General features: G+C 40.6%; 7 non-coding genes and 62 pseudogenes across 7 annotated transcripts; all 69 read right to left on the bottom strand.

Annotated features, from left to right (window-relative positions):
• Positions 1 to 14: 14 nt before the first annotated feature.
• Positions 15 to 133, bottom strand: LOC134962217 (5S ribosomal RNA; annotated as a pseudogene).
• Positions 134 to 240: 107 nt separating this feature from the next.
• LOC134961579 (5S ribosomal RNA) lies at positions 241 to 359 on the bottom strand (annotated as a pseudogene).
• A 107-nt stretch (positions 360 to 466) lies between these two features.
• On the bottom strand, positions 467 to 585 carry LOC134962770 (5S ribosomal RNA; annotated as a pseudogene).
• Positions 586 to 692: 107 nt separating this feature from the next.
• LOC134962085 (5S ribosomal RNA) lies at positions 693 to 811 on the bottom strand (annotated as a pseudogene).
• Positions 812 to 918: 107 nt separating this feature from the next.
• On the bottom strand, positions 919 to 1037 carry LOC134962216 (5S ribosomal RNA; annotated as a pseudogene).
• A 107-nt stretch (positions 1038 to 1144) lies between these two features.
• On the bottom strand, positions 1145 to 1263 carry LOC134964954 (5S ribosomal RNA; annotated as a pseudogene).
• Positions 1264 to 1370: 107 nt separating this feature from the next.
• On the bottom strand, positions 1371 to 1489 carry LOC134961595 (5S ribosomal RNA). The gene has a single exon (XR_010187934.1). It is a non-coding gene; the product is annotated as a 5S ribosomal RNA (ribosomal RNA).
• Positions 1490 to 1596: 107 nt separating this feature from the next.
• Positions 1597 to 1715, bottom strand: LOC134961677 (5S ribosomal RNA; annotated as a pseudogene).
• Positions 1716 to 1822: 107 nt separating this feature from the next.
• LOC134964402 (5S ribosomal RNA) lies at positions 1823 to 1941 on the bottom strand (annotated as a pseudogene).
• Positions 1942 to 2048: 107 nt separating this feature from the next.
• Positions 2049 to 2167, bottom strand: LOC134963952 (5S ribosomal RNA; annotated as a pseudogene).
• Positions 2168 to 2274: 107 nt separating this feature from the next.
• LOC134964087 (5S ribosomal RNA) lies at positions 2275 to 2393 on the bottom strand (annotated as a pseudogene).
• Positions 2394 to 2500: 107 nt separating this feature from the next.
• LOC134962140 (5S ribosomal RNA) lies at positions 2501 to 2619 on the bottom strand (annotated as a pseudogene).
• Positions 2620 to 2726: 107 nt separating this feature from the next.
• On the bottom strand, positions 2727 to 2845 carry LOC134960660 (5S ribosomal RNA; annotated as a pseudogene).
• Positions 2846 to 2952: 107 nt separating this feature from the next.
• Positions 2953 to 3071, bottom strand: LOC134963207 (5S ribosomal RNA; annotated as a pseudogene).
• Positions 3072 to 3178: 107 nt separating this feature from the next.
• LOC134960440 (5S ribosomal RNA) lies at positions 3179 to 3297 on the bottom strand (annotated as a pseudogene).
• Positions 3298 to 3404: 107 nt separating this feature from the next.
• Positions 3405 to 3523, bottom strand: LOC134962250 (5S ribosomal RNA; annotated as a pseudogene).
• A 107-nt stretch (positions 3524 to 3630) lies between these two features.
• LOC134963395 (5S ribosomal RNA) lies at positions 3631 to 3749 on the bottom strand. Its single transcript, XR_010188119.1, has one exon. It is a non-coding gene; the product is annotated as a 5S ribosomal RNA (ribosomal RNA).
• Positions 3750 to 3856: 107 nt separating this feature from the next.
• LOC134962054 (5S ribosomal RNA) lies at positions 3857 to 3975 on the bottom strand (annotated as a pseudogene).
• A 333-nt stretch (positions 3976 to 4308) lies between these two features.
• Positions 4309 to 4427, bottom strand: LOC134964278 (5S ribosomal RNA; annotated as a pseudogene).
• Positions 4428 to 4534: 107 nt separating this feature from the next.
• LOC134963622 (5S ribosomal RNA) lies at positions 4535 to 4653 on the bottom strand (annotated as a pseudogene).
• A 107-nt stretch (positions 4654 to 4760) lies between these two features.
• Positions 4761 to 4879, bottom strand: LOC134959958 (5S ribosomal RNA). The gene has a single exon (XR_010187679.1). It is a non-coding gene; the product is annotated as a 5S ribosomal RNA (ribosomal RNA).
• Positions 4880 to 5212: 333 nt separating this feature from the next.
• Positions 5213 to 5331, bottom strand: LOC134962215 (5S ribosomal RNA; annotated as a pseudogene).
• Positions 5332 to 5438: 107 nt separating this feature from the next.
• On the bottom strand, positions 5439 to 5557 carry LOC134964086 (5S ribosomal RNA; annotated as a pseudogene).
• A 107-nt stretch (positions 5558 to 5664) lies between these two features.
• Positions 5665 to 5783, bottom strand: LOC134960310 (5S ribosomal RNA; annotated as a pseudogene).
• A 107-nt stretch (positions 5784 to 5890) lies between these two features.
• LOC134961241 (5S ribosomal RNA) lies at positions 5891 to 6009 on the bottom strand (annotated as a pseudogene).
• A 107-nt stretch (positions 6010 to 6116) lies between these two features.
• On the bottom strand, positions 6117 to 6235 carry LOC134960188 (5S ribosomal RNA; annotated as a pseudogene).
• Positions 6236 to 6342: 107 nt separating this feature from the next.
• On the bottom strand, positions 6343 to 6461 carry LOC134963041 (5S ribosomal RNA; annotated as a pseudogene).
• Positions 6462 to 6568: 107 nt separating this feature from the next.
• LOC134961578 (5S ribosomal RNA) lies at positions 6569 to 6687 on the bottom strand (annotated as a pseudogene).
• Positions 6688 to 6794: 107 nt separating this feature from the next.
• On the bottom strand, positions 6795 to 6913 carry LOC134962769 (5S ribosomal RNA; annotated as a pseudogene).
• Positions 6914 to 7020: 107 nt separating this feature from the next.
• Positions 7021 to 7139, bottom strand: LOC134962084 (5S ribosomal RNA; annotated as a pseudogene).
• A 107-nt stretch (positions 7140 to 7246) lies between these two features.
• On the bottom strand, positions 7247 to 7365 carry LOC134962214 (5S ribosomal RNA; annotated as a pseudogene).
• Positions 7366 to 7472: 107 nt separating this feature from the next.
• On the bottom strand, positions 7473 to 7591 carry LOC134964953 (5S ribosomal RNA; annotated as a pseudogene).
• Positions 7592 to 7698: 107 nt separating this feature from the next.
• Positions 7699 to 7817, bottom strand: LOC134961583 (5S ribosomal RNA). Its single transcript, XR_010187932.1, has one exon. It is a non-coding gene; the product is annotated as a 5S ribosomal RNA (ribosomal RNA).
• A 107-nt stretch (positions 7818 to 7924) lies between these two features.
• Positions 7925 to 8043, bottom strand: LOC134961675 (5S ribosomal RNA; annotated as a pseudogene).
• A 107-nt stretch (positions 8044 to 8150) lies between these two features.
• Positions 8151 to 8269, bottom strand: LOC134964400 (5S ribosomal RNA; annotated as a pseudogene).
• A 107-nt stretch (positions 8270 to 8376) lies between these two features.
• On the bottom strand, positions 8377 to 8495 carry LOC134963951 (5S ribosomal RNA; annotated as a pseudogene).
• Positions 8496 to 8602: 107 nt separating this feature from the next.
• LOC134964085 (5S ribosomal RNA) lies at positions 8603 to 8721 on the bottom strand (annotated as a pseudogene).
• A 107-nt stretch (positions 8722 to 8828) lies between these two features.
• LOC134962139 (5S ribosomal RNA) lies at positions 8829 to 8947 on the bottom strand (annotated as a pseudogene).
• Positions 8948 to 9054: 107 nt separating this feature from the next.
• On the bottom strand, positions 9055 to 9173 carry LOC134960658 (5S ribosomal RNA; annotated as a pseudogene).
• A 107-nt stretch (positions 9174 to 9280) lies between these two features.
• On the bottom strand, positions 9281 to 9399 carry LOC134963206 (5S ribosomal RNA; annotated as a pseudogene).
• Positions 9400 to 9506: 107 nt separating this feature from the next.
• On the bottom strand, positions 9507 to 9625 carry LOC134960439 (5S ribosomal RNA; annotated as a pseudogene).
• Positions 9626 to 9732: 107 nt separating this feature from the next.
• LOC134962248 (5S ribosomal RNA) lies at positions 9733 to 9851 on the bottom strand (annotated as a pseudogene).
• Positions 9852 to 9958: 107 nt separating this feature from the next.
• Positions 9959 to 10077, bottom strand: LOC134963381 (5S ribosomal RNA). Its single transcript, XR_010188118.1, has one exon. It is a non-coding gene; the product is annotated as a 5S ribosomal RNA (ribosomal RNA).
• Positions 10078 to 10184: 107 nt separating this feature from the next.
• Positions 10185 to 10303, bottom strand: LOC134962051 (5S ribosomal RNA; annotated as a pseudogene).
• Positions 10304 to 10636: 333 nt separating this feature from the next.
• On the bottom strand, positions 10637 to 10755 carry LOC134964277 (5S ribosomal RNA; annotated as a pseudogene).
• Positions 10756 to 10862: 107 nt separating this feature from the next.
• Positions 10863 to 10981, bottom strand: LOC134963621 (5S ribosomal RNA; annotated as a pseudogene).
• Positions 10982 to 11088: 107 nt separating this feature from the next.
• On the bottom strand, positions 11089 to 11207 carry LOC134959945 (5S ribosomal RNA). The gene has a single exon (XR_010187677.1). It is a non-coding gene; the product is annotated as a 5S ribosomal RNA (ribosomal RNA).
• A 333-nt stretch (positions 11208 to 11540) lies between these two features.
• Positions 11541 to 11659, bottom strand: LOC134962213 (5S ribosomal RNA; annotated as a pseudogene).
• A 107-nt stretch (positions 11660 to 11766) lies between these two features.
• On the bottom strand, positions 11767 to 11885 carry LOC134964084 (5S ribosomal RNA; annotated as a pseudogene).
• Positions 11886 to 11992: 107 nt separating this feature from the next.
• Positions 11993 to 12111, bottom strand: LOC134960309 (5S ribosomal RNA; annotated as a pseudogene).
• Positions 12112 to 12218: 107 nt separating this feature from the next.
• On the bottom strand, positions 12219 to 12337 carry LOC134961240 (5S ribosomal RNA; annotated as a pseudogene).
• Positions 12338 to 12444: 107 nt separating this feature from the next.
• LOC134960187 (5S ribosomal RNA) lies at positions 12445 to 12563 on the bottom strand (annotated as a pseudogene).
• Positions 12564 to 12670: 107 nt separating this feature from the next.
• Positions 12671 to 12789, bottom strand: LOC134963040 (5S ribosomal RNA; annotated as a pseudogene).
• A 107-nt stretch (positions 12790 to 12896) lies between these two features.
• LOC134963950 (5S ribosomal RNA) lies at positions 12897 to 13015 on the bottom strand (annotated as a pseudogene).
• Positions 13016 to 13122: 107 nt separating this feature from the next.
• Positions 13123 to 13241, bottom strand: LOC134960130 (5S ribosomal RNA; annotated as a pseudogene).
• Positions 13242 to 13348: 107 nt separating this feature from the next.
• LOC134959140 (5S ribosomal RNA) lies at positions 13349 to 13467 on the bottom strand. The gene has a single exon (XR_010187215.1). It is a non-coding gene; the product is annotated as a 5S ribosomal RNA (ribosomal RNA).
• Positions 13468 to 13800: 333 nt separating this feature from the next.
• LOC134961108 (5S ribosomal RNA) lies at positions 13801 to 13919 on the bottom strand (annotated as a pseudogene).
• A 107-nt stretch (positions 13920 to 14026) lies between these two features.
• On the bottom strand, positions 14027 to 14145 carry LOC134960657 (5S ribosomal RNA; annotated as a pseudogene).
• Positions 14146 to 14252: 107 nt separating this feature from the next.
• On the bottom strand, positions 14253 to 14371 carry LOC134963204 (5S ribosomal RNA; annotated as a pseudogene).
• A 107-nt stretch (positions 14372 to 14478) lies between these two features.
• Positions 14479 to 14597, bottom strand: LOC134962321 (5S ribosomal RNA; annotated as a pseudogene).
• A 107-nt stretch (positions 14598 to 14704) lies between these two features.
• On the bottom strand, positions 14705 to 14823 carry LOC134963990 (5S ribosomal RNA; annotated as a pseudogene).
• Positions 14824 to 14930: 107 nt separating this feature from the next.
• On the bottom strand, positions 14931 to 15049 carry LOC134960294 (5S ribosomal RNA; annotated as a pseudogene).
• A 107-nt stretch (positions 15050 to 15156) lies between these two features.
• Positions 15157 to 15275, bottom strand: LOC134962050 (5S ribosomal RNA; annotated as a pseudogene).
• Positions 15276 to 15608: 333 nt separating this feature from the next.
• On the bottom strand, positions 15609 to 15727 carry LOC134963065 (5S ribosomal RNA; annotated as a pseudogene).
• Positions 15728 to 15834: 107 nt separating this feature from the next.
• On the bottom strand, positions 15835 to 15953 carry LOC134964703 (5S ribosomal RNA; annotated as a pseudogene).
• A 107-nt stretch (positions 15954 to 16060) lies between these two features.
• On the bottom strand, positions 16061 to 16179 carry LOC134961686 (5S ribosomal RNA; annotated as a pseudogene).
• A 107-nt stretch (positions 16180 to 16286) lies between these two features.
• Positions 16287 to 16405, bottom strand: LOC134962211 (5S ribosomal RNA; annotated as a pseudogene).
• Positions 16406 to 16512: 107 nt separating this feature from the next.
• On the bottom strand, positions 16513 to 16631 carry LOC134964369 (5S ribosomal RNA; annotated as a pseudogene).
• Positions 16632 to 16738: 107 nt separating this feature from the next.
• Positions 16739 to 16857, bottom strand: LOC134960391 (5S ribosomal RNA; annotated as a pseudogene).
• Positions 16858 to 16954: the final 97 nt, after the last annotated feature.

Genomic DNA, 16954 nt, shown 5'->3' with positions numbered 1-16954 from the left:
TGGCAGTATAAAAATATCTGCAGCACCTTGCATTCCCAGGAGGTTTCCCATCCAAATACTAACCAGGCCCAGCACTGCTTAGTTTCCAAGATCAGATGAGATTGGGCGTATCCAGTGTGATGTGGCTGTAGATGAGCTTTGCGGTTTCTGTTAGAACTTTTCTACTTCTAGCTACTGGTACATAAATGAATAAGTTTTAAAATGGAATGCATCAACAGAACGGTGTTTGCAGTATAAAAATACCTACAGCACCTTGTATTGCCAGGTGGTCTCCCATCCAAGTACTAACCAGGACCAACACTACTTAGCTTCCAAGATCAGATGAGATTGGGCGTATCCAGTGTGATGTGGCTGTAGATGAGCTTTGCGGTTTCTGTTAGAACTTTTCTACTTCTAGCTACTGGTACATAAATAAATAAGTTTGAAAATGGAATGCTTCAACAGAATGGTGTTGGCAATATAAAAATACCTACAGCACCTTGTATTGCCAGGTGGTCTCCCATCCAAGTACTAACCAGGACCAACACTGCTTAGCTTCCAAGATCAGATGAGATTGGGCGTATCCAATGTTGTGTAGCTGTAGATGAGCTTTGTGGTTTCTGTTAGAACTTTTCTACTTCTAACTACTGGTACATAAATGAATAAGATTGAAAATGGAATGCATCAACAGAACAGTGTTGGCAGTATAAAAATACCTACAGCACATTGTATTCCAAGGTGGTCTCCCATCCAAGTATTAACCAGGCCCAACACTGCTTAGCTTCCAAAATCAGATGAGATTGGGTGTATCCAGTGTGGTGTGGCTGTATATGAGCTTTGTGGTTTCTGTTAGAACTTTTCTACTTCTAACTACTGGTAAATAAATGAAAAAGTTTGAAAATGGAATGCATCAACAGAACGGAGTTGGCAGTATTAAAATATCTGCAGCACCTTGCATTCCCAGGAGGTTTCCCATCCAAATACTAACCAGGCCCAGCACTGCTTAGTTTCCAAGATCAGATGAGATTGGGCGTATCCAGTGTGATGTGGCTGTAGATGAGCTTTGCGGTTTCTGTTAGAACTTTTCTACTTCTAACTGCTGGTACATAAATAAATAAGTTTGAAAATGGAATGCTTCAACAGAATGGTGTTGGCAATATAAAAATACCTACAGCACATTGTATTGCCAGGTTGTCTCCCATCCAAGTACTAACCAGGACCAACACTGCTTAGCTTCCAAGATCAGATGAGATTGGGCGTATCCAATGTTGTGTGGCTGTAGATGAGCTTTGTGGTTTCTGTTAGAACTTTTCTACTTCTAACTACTGGTACATAAATGAATAAGATTGAAAATGGAATGCATCAATAGAACAGTGTTGGCAGTATAAAAATACCTACAGCACCTTTTATTCCCAGGTGGTCTCCCATCCAAGTACTAACCAGGCCCAACACTGCTTAGCTTCCAAAATCAGATGAGATTGGGTGTATCCAGTGTGGTGTGGCTGTAGATGAGCTTTGTGGTTTCTGTTAGAACTTTTCTACTTCTAGCTACTGGTACATAAATGAATAAGTTTGAAAATGGAATGCATCAACAGAACGGTGTTGGCAGTATAAAAATACCTACAGCACCTCGTATTCCCAGGTGGTCTCCCACCAAAGTACTAAACAGGCCCAACACTGCTTAGCTTCCAAGATTAGATGAGATTGTTCGTATCCAGTGTGGTGTGGCTGTAGATGAGCTTTGTGGTTTCTGTTAGAACTTTTCTACTTCTAACTACTGGTAAATAAATGAAAAAGTTTGAAAATGGAATGCATCAACAGAACGGAGTTGGCAGTATAAAAATATCTGCAGCACCTTGCATTCCCAGGAGGTTTCCCATCCAAATACTAACCAGGCCCAGCACTGCTTAGTTTCCAAGAACAGATGAGATTGGGCGTATCCAGTGTGATGTGGATGTAGATGAGCTTTGCGGTTTCTGTTAGAACTTTTCTACTTCTAGCTACTGGTACATAAATAAATAAGTTTGAAAATGGAATGCTTCAACAGAATGGTGTTGGCAATATAAAAATACCTACAGCACCTTGTATTGCCAGGTGGTCTCCCATCCAAGTACTAACCAGGACCAACACTGGTTATCTTCCAAGATCAGATGAGATTGGGCGTATCCAATGTTGTGTAGCTGTAGATGAGCTTTGTGGTTTCTGTTAGAACTTTTCTACTTCTAACTGCTGGTACATAAATAAATAAGTTTGAAAATGGAATGCTTCAACAGAATGGTGTTGGCAATATAAAAATACCTACAGCACCTTGTATTGCCAGGTTGTCTCCCATCCAAGTACTAACCAGGACCAACACTGCTTAGCTTCCAAGATCAGATGAGATTGGGCGTATCCAATGTTGTGTGGCTGTAGATGAGCTTTGTGGTTTCTGTTAGAACTTTTCTACTTCTAACTACTGGTACATAAATGAATAAGATTGAAAATGGAATGCATCAATAGAACAGTGTTGGCAGTATAAAAATACCTGCAGCACCTTGTATTCCCAGGTGGTCTCCCATCAAAGTACTAACCAGTCCCAATACTGCTTAGCTTCCAAGATCAGATGAGATTGTGTGTATCCAGTGTGGTGTGGCTGTAGATGAGCTTTGTGGTTTCTGTTAGAACTTTTCTACTTCTAACTACTGGTACATAAATTAATAAGATTAAAAATGGAATGCATCAACAGAACGGTGTTGGCAGTATAAAAATATCTACAGCACCTCGTATTCCCAGGTTATCTCCCACCCAAGTACTAAACAGGCCCAACACTGCTTAGCTTCCAAGATCAGATGAGATTGTGTGTATCCAGTGTGGTGTGGCTGTAGATGAGCTTTGTGGTTTCTGTTAGAACTTTTCTACTTCTAACTACTGGTAAATAAATGAAAAAGTTTGAAAATGGAATGCATCAACAGAACGGAGTTGGCAGTATAAAAATATCTGCAGCACCTTGCATTCCCAGGAGATTTCCCATCCAAATACTAACCAGGCCCAGCACTGCTTAGTTTCCAAGATCAGATGAGATTGGGCGTATCCAGTGTGATGTGGCTGTAGATGAGCTTTGCGGTTTCTGTTAGAACTTTTCTACTTCTAGCTACTGGTACATAAATAAATAAGTTTGAAAATGGAATGCTTCAACAGCATGGTGTTGGCAATATAAAAATACCTACAGCACCTTGTATTCCCAGGTGGCCTCCAATCCAAGTACTAACCAGGCCCAACACTGCTTAGCTTCCAAGATCAGATGAGATTGGGCGTATCCAGTGTGATGTGGCTGTAGATGAGCTTTGTGGTTTCTGTTAGAACTTTTCTACTTCTAACGACTGGTACATAAATGAATAAGTTTTAAAATGGAATGCATCAACAGAACGGTGTTTGCAGTATAAAAATACCTACAGCACCTTGTATTGCCAGGTGGTCTCCCATCCAAGTACTAACCAGGACCAACACTGCTTAGCTTCCAAGATCAGATGAGATTGGGCGTATCCAATGTTGTGTGGCTGTAGATGAGCTTTGTGGTTTCTGTTAGAACTTTTCTACTTCTAAGTACTGGTACATAAATGAATAAGATTGAAAATGGAATGCATCAACAGAACAGTGTTGGCAGTATAAAAATACCTACAGCACCTTGTATTCCCAGGTGGTCTCCCATCCAAGTACTAACCAGGCCCAACACTGCTTAGTTTCCAAAATCAGATGAGATTGGGTGTATCCAGTGTGGTGTGGCTGTAGATGAGCTTTGTAGTTTCTGTTAGAACTTTTCTACTTCTAACTACTGGTACATAAATGAATAAGTTTGAAAATGGAATGCATCAACAGAACGGTGTTGGCAGTATAAAAATACCTACAGCACCTCGTATTCCCAGGTTGTCTCCCACCAAAGTACTAAACAGGCCCAACACTGCTAGGCTTCCAAGATCAGATGAGATTGGGCGTATCCAGTGTGGTCTGGCTGTAGATGAACTTTGTGGTTTCTATTAGAACTTTTCTACTTCTAACTACTGGTACATAAATGAATAAGTTTGAAAATGGAATGCATTAACAGAACGGTGTTGGCAGTATAAAAATACCTACATCACTTTGTATTCCCAGGTTGTCTCCCATCCAAGTACTAACCAGGCCCAACACTGCTTAGCTGCCAAGGTCAGATGATATTAGGCAGATCCAGTATGGTGTGGCTGTAGATGAGCTTTGCGGTTTCTGTTAGAACTTTTCTACTTCTAACTACTGGTACATAAATGAACAGGTTTGAAAATGGAATGTATCAACAGAACGGAGTTGGCAGTATAAAAATATCTGCAGCACCTTGCATATCCAGGTGGTTTCCCATCCAAATACTTACCAGGTCCAGCATTGCTTAGTTTCCAAGATCAGATGAGATTGGGCGTATCCAGTGTGGTGTGGCTGTAGATGAACTTTGCGGTTTCTGTTAGAACTTTTCTACTTCTAGCTACTGGCACATAAATGAATAAGTTTGAAAATGGAATGCATCAACAGAATGGTGTTGGCAGTATAAAAATACCTCCAGCACCTTGTATTCCCAGGTTGTCTCCCATCCAAGTACTAACCAGGCCCAACACTTCTTAGCTTCCAAGATCAGATGATATTGGGCGTATCCAGTGTGGTGTGGCTGTAGATGAGCTTTGTGGTTTCTGTTAGAACTTTTCTATATCTAACTACTGGTACATAAATGAATAAGATTAAAAATGGAATGCATCAACAGAATGGTGTTGGCAGTATAAAAATATCTACAGCACCTCGTATTCCCAGGTGGTCTCCCATACAAGTACTAACCAGGCCCAACACTGCTTAGCTTCCAAAATCAGATGAGATTGGGTGTATCCAGTGTGGTGTGGCTGTAGATGAGCTTTGCAGTTTCTGTTAGAACTTTTCTACTTCTAACTACTGGTACATAAATGAATAAGTTTGAAAATGGAATGCATCAACAGAACGGTATTGGCAGTATAAAAATACCTACAGCACCTTGTAATGCCAGGTGGTCTCCCATCCAAGTACTAACCAGGCCCAACACTTCTTAGCTTCCAAAATTAGATAAGTTTGGGCGTATCCAGTGTGGTGTGGCTGAAGATAATTTTTATGGTTTCTGTCAGAACTTTTCTACTTCTAACTACTGGTAAATAAATGAAAATGTTTGAAAATGGAATGCATCAACAGAACGGAGTTGGCAGTATTAAAATATCTGCAGCACCTTGCATTCCCAGGAGGTTTCCCATCCAAATACTAACCAGGCCCAGCACTGCTTAGTTTCCAAGATCAGATGAGATTGGGCGTATCCAGTGTGATGTGGCTGTAGATGAGCTTTGCGGTTTCTGTTAGAACTTTTCTACTTCTAACTGCTGGTACATAAATAAATAAGTTTGAAAATGGAATGCTTCAACAGAATGGTGTTGGCAATATAAAAATACCTACAGCACCTTGTATTGCCAGGTTGTCTCCCATCCAAGTACTAACCAGGACCAACACTGCTTAGCTTCCAAGATCAGATGAGATTGGGCGTATCCAATGTTGTGTGGCTGTAGATGAGCTTTGTGGTTTCTGTTAGAACTTTTCTACTTCTAACTACTGGTACATAAATGAATAAGATTGAAAATGGAATGCATCAATAGAACAGTGTTGGCAGTATAAAAATACCTACAGCACCTTTTATTCCCAGGTGGTCTCCCATCCAAGTACTAACCAGGCCCAAAACTGCTTAGCTTCCAAAATCAGATGAGATTGGGTGTATCCAGTGTGGTGTGGCTGCAGATGAGCTTTGTGGTTTCTGTTAGAACTTTTCTACTTCTAGCTACTGGTACATAAATGAATAAGTTTGAAAATGGAATGCATCAACAGAACGGTGTTGGCAGTATAAAAATACCTGCAGCACCTTGTATTCCCAGGTGGTCTCCCATCAAAGTACTAACCAGTCCCAATACTGCTTAGCTTCCAAGATCAGATGAGATTGGGCGTATCCAGTGTGGTGTGGCTGTAGATGAGTTTTGTAGTTTCTGTTAGAACTTTTCTACTTCTAACTACTGGTACATAAATGAATAAGTTTGAAAATGGAATGCATCAACAGAACGGTGTTGGCAGTATAAAAATACCTACAGCACCTCGTATTCCCAGGTGGTCTCCCACCAAAGTACTAAACAGGCCCAACACTGCTTAGCTTCCAAGATCAGATGAGATTGTTCGTATCCAGTGTGGTGTGGCTGTAGATAAGCTTTGTGGTTTCTGTTAGAACTTTTCTACTTCTAACTACTGGTAAATAAATGAAAAAGTTTGAAAATGGAATGCATCAACAGAACGGAGTTGGCAGTATAAAAATATCTGCAGCACCTTGCATTCCCAGGAGGTTTCCCATCCAAATACTAACCAGGCCCAGCACTGCTTTGTTTCCAAGATCAGATGAGATTGGGCGTATCCAGTGTGATGTGGCTGTAGATGAGCTTTGCGGTTTCTGTTAGAACTTTTCTACTTCTAGCTACTGGTACATAAATGAATAAGTTTTAAAATGGAATGCATCAACAGAACGGTGTTTGCAGTATAAAAATACCTACAGCACCTTGTATTGCCAGGTGGTCTCCCATCCAAGTACTAACCAGGACCAACACTACTTAGCTTCCAAGATCAGATGAGATTGGGCGTATCCAGTGTGATGTGGCTGTAGATGAGCTTTGCGGTTTCTGTTAGAACTTTTCTACTTCTAGCTACTGGTACATAAATAAATAAGTTTGAAAATGGAATGCTTCAACAGAATGGTGTTGGCAATATAAAAATACCTACAGCACCTTGTATTGCCAGGTGGTCTCCCATCCAAGTACTAACCAGGACCAACACTGCTTAGCTTCCAAGATCAGATGAGATTGGGCGTATCCAATGTTGTGTAGCTGTAGATGAGCTTTGTGGTTTCTGTTAGAACTTTTCTACTTCTAACTACTGGTACATAAATGAATAAGATTGAAAATGGAATGCATCAACAGAACAGTGTTGGCAGTATAAAAATACCTACAGCACATTGTATTCCAAGGTGGTCTCCCATCCAAGTATTAACCAGGCCCAACACTGCTTAGCTTCCAAAATCAGATGAGATTGGGTGTATCCAGTGTGGTGTGGCTGTATATGAGCTTTGTGGTTTCTGTTAGAACTTTTCTACTTCTAACTACTGGTAAATAAATGAAAAAGTTTGAAAATGGAATGCATCAACAGAACGGAGTTGGCAGTATTAAAATATCTGCAGCACCTTGCATTCCCAGGAGGTTTCCCATCCAAATACTAACCAGGCCCAGCACTGCTTAGTTTCCAAGATCAGATGAGATTGGGCGTATCCAGTGTGATGTGGCTGTAGATGAGCTTTGCGGTTTCTGTTAGAACTTTTCTACTTCTAACTGCTGGTACATAAATAAATAAGTTTGAAAATGGAATGCTTCAACAGAATGGTGTTGGCAATATAAAAATACCTACAGCACATTGTATTGCCAGGTTGTCTCCCATCCAAGTACTAACCAGGACCAACACTGCTTAGCTTCCAAGATCAGATGAGATTGGGCGTATCCAATGTTGTGTGGCTGTAGATGAGCTTTGTGGTTTCTGTTAGAACTTTTCTACTTCTAACTACTGGTACATAAATGAATAAGATTGAAAATGGAATGCATCAATAGAACAGTGTTGGCAGTATAAAAATACCTACAGCACCTTTTATTCCCAGGTGGTCTCCCATCCAAGTACTAACCAGGCCCAACACTGCTTAGCTTCCAAAATCAGATGAGATTGGGTGTATCCAGTGTGGTGTGGCTGTAGATGAGCTTTGTGGTTTCTGTTAGAACTTTTCTACTTCTAGCTACTGGTACATAAATGAATAAGTTTGAAAATGGAATGCATCAACAGAACGGTGTTGGCAGTATAAAAATACCTACAGCACCTCGTATTCCCAGGTGGTCTCCCACCAAAGTACTAAACAGGCCCAACACTGCTTAGCTTCCAAGATTAGATGAGATTGTTCGTATCCAGTGTGGTGTGGCTGTAGATGAGCTTTGTGGTTTCTGTTAGAACTTTTCTACTTCTAACTACTGGTAAATAAATGAAAAAGTTTGAAAATGGAATGCATCAACAGAACGGAGTTGGCAGTATAAAAATATCTGCAGCACCTTGCATTCCCAGGAGGTTTCCCATCCAAATACTAACCAGGCCCAGCACTGCTTAGTTTCCAAGAACAGATGAGATTGGGCGTATCCAGTGTGATGTGGATGTAGATGAGCTTTGCGGTTTCTGTTAGAACTTTTCTACTTCTAGCTACTGGTACATAAATAAATAAGTTTGAAAATGGAATGCTTCAACAGAATGGTGTTGGCAATATAAAAATACCTACAGCACCTTGTATTGCCAGGTGGTCTCCCATCCAAGTACTAACCAGGACCAACACTGGTTATCTTCCAAGATCAGATGAGATTGGGCGTATCCAATGTTGTGTAGCTGTAGATGAGCTTTGTGGTTTCTGTTAGAACTTTTCTACTTCTAACTGCTGGTACATAAATAAATAAGTTTGAAAATGGAATGCTTCAACAGAATGGTGTTGGCAATATAAAAATACCTACAGCACCTTGTATTGCCAGGTTGTCTCCCATCCAAGTACTAACCAGGACCAACACTGCTTAGCTTCCAAGATCAGATGAGATTGGGCGTATCCAATGTTGTGTGGCTGTAGATGAGCTTTGTGGTTTCTGTTAGAACTTTTCTACTTCTAACTACTGGTACATAAATGAATAAGATTGAAAATGGAATGCATCAATAGAACAGTGTTGGCAGTATAAAAATACCTGCAGCACCTTGTATTCCCAGGTGGTCTCCCATCAAAGTACTAACCAGTCCCAATACTGCTTAGCTTCCAAGATCAGATGAGATTGTGTGTATCCAGTGTGGTGTGGCTGTAGATGAGCTTTGTGGTTTCTGTTAGAACTTTTCTACTTCTAACTACTGGTACATAAATTAATAAGATTAAAAATGGAATGCATCAACAGAACGGTGTTGGCAGTATAAAAATATCTACAGCACCTCGTATTCCCAGGTTATCTCCCACCCAAGTACTAAACAGGCCCAACACTGCTTAGCTTCCAAGATCAGATGAGATTGTGTGTATCCAGTGTGGTGTGGCTGTAGATGAGCTTTGTGGTTTCTGTTAGAACTTTTCTACTTCTAACTACTGGTAAATAAATGAAAAAGTTTGAAAATGGAATGCATCAACAGAACGGAGTTGGCAGTATAAAAATATCTGCAGCACCTTGCATTCCCAGGAGATTTCCCATCCAAATACTAACCAGGCCCAGCACTGCTTAGTTTCCAAGATCAGATGAGATTGGGCGTATCCAGTGTGATGTGGCTGTAGATGAGCTTTGCGGTTTCTGTTAGAACTTTTCTACTTCTAGCTACTGGTACATAAATAAATAAGTTTGAAAATGGAATGCTTCAACAGCATGGTGTTGGCAATATAAAAATACCTACAGCACCTTGTATTCCCAGGTGGCCTCCAATCCAAGTACTAACCAGGCCCAACACTGCTTAGCTTCCAAGATCAGATGAGATTGGGCGTATCCAGTGTGATGTGGCTGTAGATGAGCTTTGTGGTTTCTGTTAGAACTTTTCTACTTCTAACGACTGGTACATAAATGAATAAGTTTTAAAATGGAATGCATCAACAGAACGGTGTTTGCAGTATAAAAATACCTACAGCACCTTGTATTGCCAGGTGGTCTCCCATCCAAGTACTAACCAGGACCAACACTGCTTAGCTTCCAAGATCAGATGAGATTGGGCGTATCCAATGTTGTGTGGCTGTAGATGAGCTTTGTGGTTTCTGTTAGAACTTTTCTACTTCTAAGTACTGGTACATAAATGAATAAGATTGAAAATGGAATGCATCAACAGAACAGTGTTGGCAGTATAAAAATACCTACAGCACCTTGTATTCCCAGGTGGTCTCCCATCCAAGTACTAACCAGGCCCAACACTGCTTAGTTTCCAAAATCAGATGAGATTGGGTGTATCCAGTGTGGTGTGGCTGTAGATGAGCTTTGTAGTTTCTGTTAGAACTTTTCTACTTCTAACTACTGGTACATAAATGAATAAGTTTGAAAATGGAATGCATCAACAGAACGGTGTTGGCAGTATAAAAATACCTACAGCACCTCGTATTCCCAGGTTGTCTCCCACCAAAGTACTAAACAGGCCCAACACTGCTAGGCTTCCAAGATCAGATGAGATTGGGCGTATCCAGTGTGGTCTGGCTGTAGATGAACTTTGTGGTTTCTATTAGAACTTTTCTACTTCTAACTACTGGTACATAAATGAATAAGTTTGAAAATGGAATGCATTAACAGAACGGTGTTGGCAGTATAAAAATACCTACATCACTTTGTATTCCCAGGTTGTCTCCCATCCAAGTACTAACCAGGCCCAACACTGCTTAGCTGCCAAGGTCAGATGATATTAGGCAGATCCAGTGTGGTGTGGCTGTAGATGAGCTTTGCGGTTTCTGTTAGAACTTTTCTACTTCTAACTACTGGTACATAAATGAACAGGTTTGAAAATGGAATGTATCAACAGAACGGAGTTGGCAGTATAAAAATATCTGCAGCACCTTGCATATCCAGGTGGTTTCCCATCCAAATACTTACCAGGTCCAGCATTGCTTAGTTTCCAAGATCAGATGAGATTGGGCGTATCCAGTGTGGTGTGGCTGTAGATGAACTTTGCGGTTTCTGTTAGAACTTTTCTACTTCTAGCTACTGGCACATAAATGAATAAGTTTGAAAATGGAATGCATCAACAGAATGGTGTTGGCAGTATAAAAATACCTCCAGCACCTTGTATTCCCAGGTTGTCTCCCATCCAAGTACTAACCAGGCCCAACACTTCTTAGCTTCCAAGATCAGATGATATTGGGCGTATCCAGTGTGGTGTGGCTGTAGATGAGCTTTGTGGTTTCTGTTAGAACTTTTCTATATCTAACTACTGGTACATAAATGAATAAGATTAAAAATGGAATGCATCAACAGAATGGTGTTGGCAGTATAAAAATATCTACAGCACCTCGTATTCCCAGGTGGTCTCCCATACAAGTACTAACCAGGCCCAACACTGCTTAGCTTCCAAAATCAGATGAGATTGGGTGTATCCAGTGTGGTGTGGCTGTAGATGAGCTTTGCAGTTTCTGTTAGAACTTTTCTACTTCTAACTACTGGTACATAAATGAATAAGTTTGAAAATGGAATGCATCAACAGAACGGTATTGGCAGTATAAAAATACCTACAGCACCTTGTAATGCCAGGTGGTCTCCCATCCAAGTACTAACCAGGCCCAACACTTCTTAGCTTCCAAAATTAGATAAGTTTGGGCGTATCCAGTGTGGTGTGGCTGAAGATAATTTTTATGGTTTCTGTCAGAACTTTTCTACTTCTAACTACTGGTAAATAAATGAAAATGTTTGAAAATGGAATGCATCAACAGAACGGAGTTGGCAGTATTAAAATATCTGCAGCACCTTGCATTCCCAGGAGGTTTCCCATCCAAATACTAACCAGGCCCAGCACTGCTTAGTTTCCAAGATCAGATGAGATTGGGCGTATCCAGTGTGATGTGGCTGTAGATGAGCTTTGCGGTTTCTGTTAGAACTTTTCTACTTCTAACTGCTGGTACATAAATAAATAAGTTTGAAAATGGAATGCTTCAACAGAATGGTGTTGGCAATATAAAAATACCTACAGCACCTTGTATTGCCAGGTTGTCTCCCATCCAAGTACTAACCAGGACCAACACTGCTTAGCTTCCAAGATCAGATGAGATTGGGCGTATCCAATGTTGTGTGGCTGTAGATGAGCTTTGTGGTTTCTGTTAGAACTTTTCTACTTCTAACTACTGGTACATAAATGAATAAGATTGAAAATGGAATGCATCAATAGAACAGTGTTGGCAGTATAAAAATACCTACAGCACCTTTTATTCCCAGGTGGTCTCCCATCCAAGTACTAACCAGGCCCAAAACTGCTTAGCTTCCAAAATCAGATGAGATTGGGTGTATCCAGTGTGGTGTGGCTGCAGATGAGCTTTGTGGTTTCTGTTAGAACTTTTCTACTTCTAGCTACTGGTACATAAATGAATAAGTTTGAAAATGGAATGCATCAACAGAACGGTGTTGGCAGTATAAAAATACCTGCAGCACCTTGTATTCCCAGGTGGTCTCCCATCAAAGTACTAACCAGTCCCAATACTGCTTAGCTTCCAAGATCAGATGAGATTGGGCGTATCCAGTGTGGTGTGGCTGTAGATGAGTTTTGTAGTTTCTGTTAGAACTTTTCTACTTCTAACTACTGGTACATAAATGAATAAGTTTGAAAATGGAATGCATCAACAGAACGGTGTTGGCAGTATAAAAATACCTACAGCACCTCGTATTCCCAGGTGGTCTCCCACCAAAGTACTAAACAGGCCCAACACTGCTTAGCTTCCAAGATCAGATGAGATTGTTCGTATCCAGTGTGGTGTGGCTGTAGATAAGCTTTGTGGTTTCTGTTAGAACTTTTCTACTTCTAACTACTGGTAAATAAATGAAAAAGTTTGAAAATGGAATGCATCAACAGAACGGAGTTGGCAGTATAAAAATATCTGCAGCACCTTGCATTCCCAGGAGGTTTCCCATCCAAATACTAACCAGGCCCAGCACTGCTTTGTTTCCAAGATCAGATGAGATTGGGCGTATCCAGTGTGATGTGGCTGTAGATGAGCTTTGCGGTTTCTGTTAGAACTTTTCTACTTCTAGCTACTGGTACATAAATAAATAAGTTTGAAAATGGAATGCTTCAACAGAATGGTGTTGGCAATATAAAAATACCTACAGCACCTTGTATTGCCAGGTGGTCTCCCATCCAAGTACTAACCAGGACCAACACTGGTTATCTTCCAAGATCAGATGAGATTGGGCGTATCCAATGTTGTGTAGCTGTAGATGAGCTTTGTGGTTTCTGTTAGAACTTTTCTACTTCTAACTACTGGTACATAAATGAATAAGATTGAAAATGGAATGCATCAACAGAACAGTGTTGGCAGTATAAAAATACCTACAGCACATTGTATTCCCAGGTGGTCTCCCATCCAAGTATTAACCAGGCCCAACACTGCTTAGCTTCCAAAATCAGATGAGATTGGGTGTATCCAGTGTGGTGTGGCTGTAGATGAGCTTTGTGGTTTCTGTTAGAACTTTTCTACTTCTAACTACTGGTACATAAATGAATAAGATTAAAAATGGAATGCATCAACAGAACAGTGTTGGCAGTATAAAAATACCTACAGCACCTTGTATTCCCAGGTGGTCTCCCATCCAAGTACTAACCAGGCCCAACACTGCTTAGCTTCCAAAATCAGATGAGATTGGGTGTATCCAGTGTGGTGTGGCTGTAGATGAGCTTTGTAGTTTCTATTAGAACTTTTCTACTTCTAACTACTGGTACATAAATGAATAAGTTTGAAAATGGAATGCATCAACAGAACGGAGTTGGCAGTATAAAAATATCTACAGCACCTTGTAATGCCAGGTGGTCTCCCATACAAGTACTAACCAGGCCCAACACTTCTTAGCTTCCAAGATTAGATGAGTTTGGGCGTATCCAGTGTGGTGTGGCTGAACATAATTTTTGTGGTTTCTGTCAGAACTTTTCTACTTCTAACTACTGGTAAATAAATGAAAAAGTTTGAAAATGGAATGCATCAACAGAACGGAGTTGGCAGTATAAAAATACCTACAGCACCTCGTATTCCCGGGTGGTTTCCCACCAAAGTACTAAACAGGCCCAACACTGCTTAGCTTCCAAGATCAGATGAGATTGTTCGTATCCAGTGTGGTGTGGCTGTAGATGAGCTTTGTGGTTTCTGTTAGAACTTTTCTACTTCTAACTACTGGTACATAAATTAATAAGATTAAAAATGGAATGCATCAACAGAACGGTGTTGGCAGTATAAAAATATCTACAGCACCTCGTATTCCCAGGTTATCTCCCACCCAAGTACTAAACAGGCCCAACACTGCTTAGCTTCCAAGATCAGATGAGATTGTGTGTATCCAGTGTGGTGTGGCTGTAGATGAGCTTTGTGGTTTCTGTTAGAACTTTTCTACTTCTAACTACTGGTAAATAAATGAAAAAGTTTGAAAATGGAATGCATCAACAGAACGGAGTTGGCAGTATAAAAATATCTGCAGCACCTTGCATTCCCAGGAGATTTCCCATCCAAATACTAACCAGGCCCAGCACTGCTTAGTTTCCAAGATCAGATGAGATTGGGCGTATCCAGTGTGATGTGGCTGTAGATGAGCTTTGCGGTTTCTGTTAGAACTTTTCTACTTCTAGCTACTGGTACATAAATAAATAAGTTTGAAAATGGAATGCTTCAACAGCATGGTGTTGGCAATATAAAAATACCTACATCACCTTGTATTCCCAGGTGGCCTCCAATCCAAGTACTAACCAGGCCCAACACTGCTTAGTTTCCAAGATCAGATGAGATTGGGCGTATCCAGTGTGGTGTGGCTGTAGATGAGCTTTGTGGTTTCTGTTAGAACTTTTCTACTTCTAACGACTGGTACATAAATGAATAAGTTTTAAAATGGAATGCATCAACAGAACGGTGTTTGCAGTATAAAAATACCTACAGCACCTTGTATTGCCAGGTGGTCTCCCATCCAAGTACTAACCAGGACCAACACTGCTTAGCTTCCAAGATCAGATGAGATTGGGCGTATCAAATGTTGCGTGGCTGTAAATGAGCTTTGTGGTTTCTGTTAGAACTTTTCTACTTCTAAGTACTGGTACATAAATGAATAAGATTGAAAATGGAATGCATCAACAGAACAGTGTTGGCAGTATAAAAATACCTACAGCACCTTGTATTCCCAGGTAGTCTCCCATCCAAGTACTAACCAGGCCCAACACTGCTTAGTTTCCAAAATCAGATGAGATTGGGTGTATCCAGTGTGGTGTAGCTGTAGATGAGCTTTGTAGTTTCTGTTAGAACTTTTCTACTTCTAACTACTGGTACATAAATGAATAAGTTTGAAAATGGAATGCATCAACAGAACGGTGTTGGCAGTATAAAAATACCTACAGCACCTCGTATTCCCAGGTTGTCTCCCACCAAAGTACTAAACAGGCCCAACACTGCTAGGCTTCCAAGATCAGATGAGATTGGGCGTATCCAGTGTGGTCTGGCTGTAGATGAACTTTGTGGTTTCTATTAGAACTTTTCTACTTCTAACTACTGGTACATAAATGAATAAGTTTGAAAATGGAATGCATCAACAGAACGGTGTTGGCAGTATAAAAATACCTACATCACTTTGTATTCCCAGGTTGTCTCCCATCCAAGTACTAACCAGGCCCAACACTGCTTAGCTGCCAAGGTCAGATGATATTAGGCAGATCCAGTGTGGTGTGGCTGTAGATGAGCTTTGCGGTTTCTGTTAGAACTTTTCTACTTCTAACTACTGGTACATAAATGAACAGGTTTGAAAATGGAATGTATCAACAGAACGGAGTTGGCAGTATAAAAATATCTGCAGCACCTTGCATATCCAGGTGGTTTCCCATCCAAATACTTACCAGGCCCAGCATTGCTTAGTTTCCAAGATCAGATGAGATTGGGCATATCCAGTGTGGTGTGGCTGTAGATGAACTTTGCGGTTTCTGTTAGAACTTTTCTACTTCTAGCTACTGGCACATAAATGAATAAGTTTGAAAATGGAATGCATCAACAGAATGGTGTTGGCAGTATAAAAATACCTCCAGCACATTGTATTCCCAGGTTGTCTCCCATCCAAGTACTAACCAGGCCCAACACTTCTTAGCTTCCAAGATCAGATGATATTGGGCGTATCCAGTGTGGTGTGGCTGTAGATGAGCTTTGTGGTTTCTGTTAGAACTTTTCTACTTCTAACTACTGGTACATAAATGAATAAGATTAAAAATGGAATGCATCAACAGAACGGTGTTGGCAGTATAAAAATATCTACAGCACCTCGTATTCCCAGGTTATCTCCCACCCAAGTACTAAACAGGCCCAACACTGCTTAGCTTCCAAGATCAGATGAGATTGTGTGTATCCAGTGTGGTGTGGCTGTATATGAGCTTTGTGGTTTCTGTTAGAACTTTTCTACTTCTAACTACTGGTAAATAAATGAAAAAGTTTGAAAATGGAATGCATCAACAGAACGGAGTTGGCAGTATAAAAATATCTGCAGCACCTTGCATTCCCAGGAGGTTTCCCATCCAAATACTAACCAGGCCCAGCACTGCTTAGTTTCCAAGATCAGATGAGATTGGGCGTATCCAGTGTGATGTGGCTGTAGATGAGCTTTGCGGTTTCTGTTAGAACTTTTCTACTTCTAGCTACTGGTACATAAATAAATAAGTTTGAAAATGGAATGCTTCAACAGAATGGTGTTGGCAATATAAAAATACCTACAGCACCTTGTATTGCCAAGTGGTCTCCCATCCAAGTACTAACCAGGACCAACACTGCTTAGCTTCCACGATCAGATGAGATTGGGCGTATCCAATGTTGTGTAGCTGTAGATGAGCTTTGTGGTTTCTGTTAGAACTTTTCTACTTCTAACTACTGGTACATAAATGAATAAGATTAAAAATGGAATGCATCAACAGAACAGTGTTGGCAGTATAAAAATACCTACAGCACCTTGTATTCCCAGGTGGTCTCCCATACAAGTACTAACCAGGCCCAACACTGCTTAGCTTCCAAAATCAGATGAGATTGGGTGTATCCAGTTTAGTGTGGCTGTAGATGAGCTTTGTAGTTTCTGTTAGAACTTTTCTACTTCTAACTACTGGTACATAAATGAATAAGTTTGAAAATGGAATGCATCAACAGAACGGTATTGGC

Source organism: Pseudophryne corroboree, chromosome 9 (genome assembly GCF_028390025.1).
Source record: "Pseudophryne corroboree isolate aPseCor3 chromosome 9, aPseCor3.hap2, whole genome shotgun sequence".
Classification (NCBI taxonomy): Eukaryota; Metazoa; Chordata; class Amphibia; order Anura; family Myobatrachidae; genus Pseudophryne; species Pseudophryne corroboree.
This window is presented reverse-complemented; position numbering and strand designations above follow the sequence as displayed.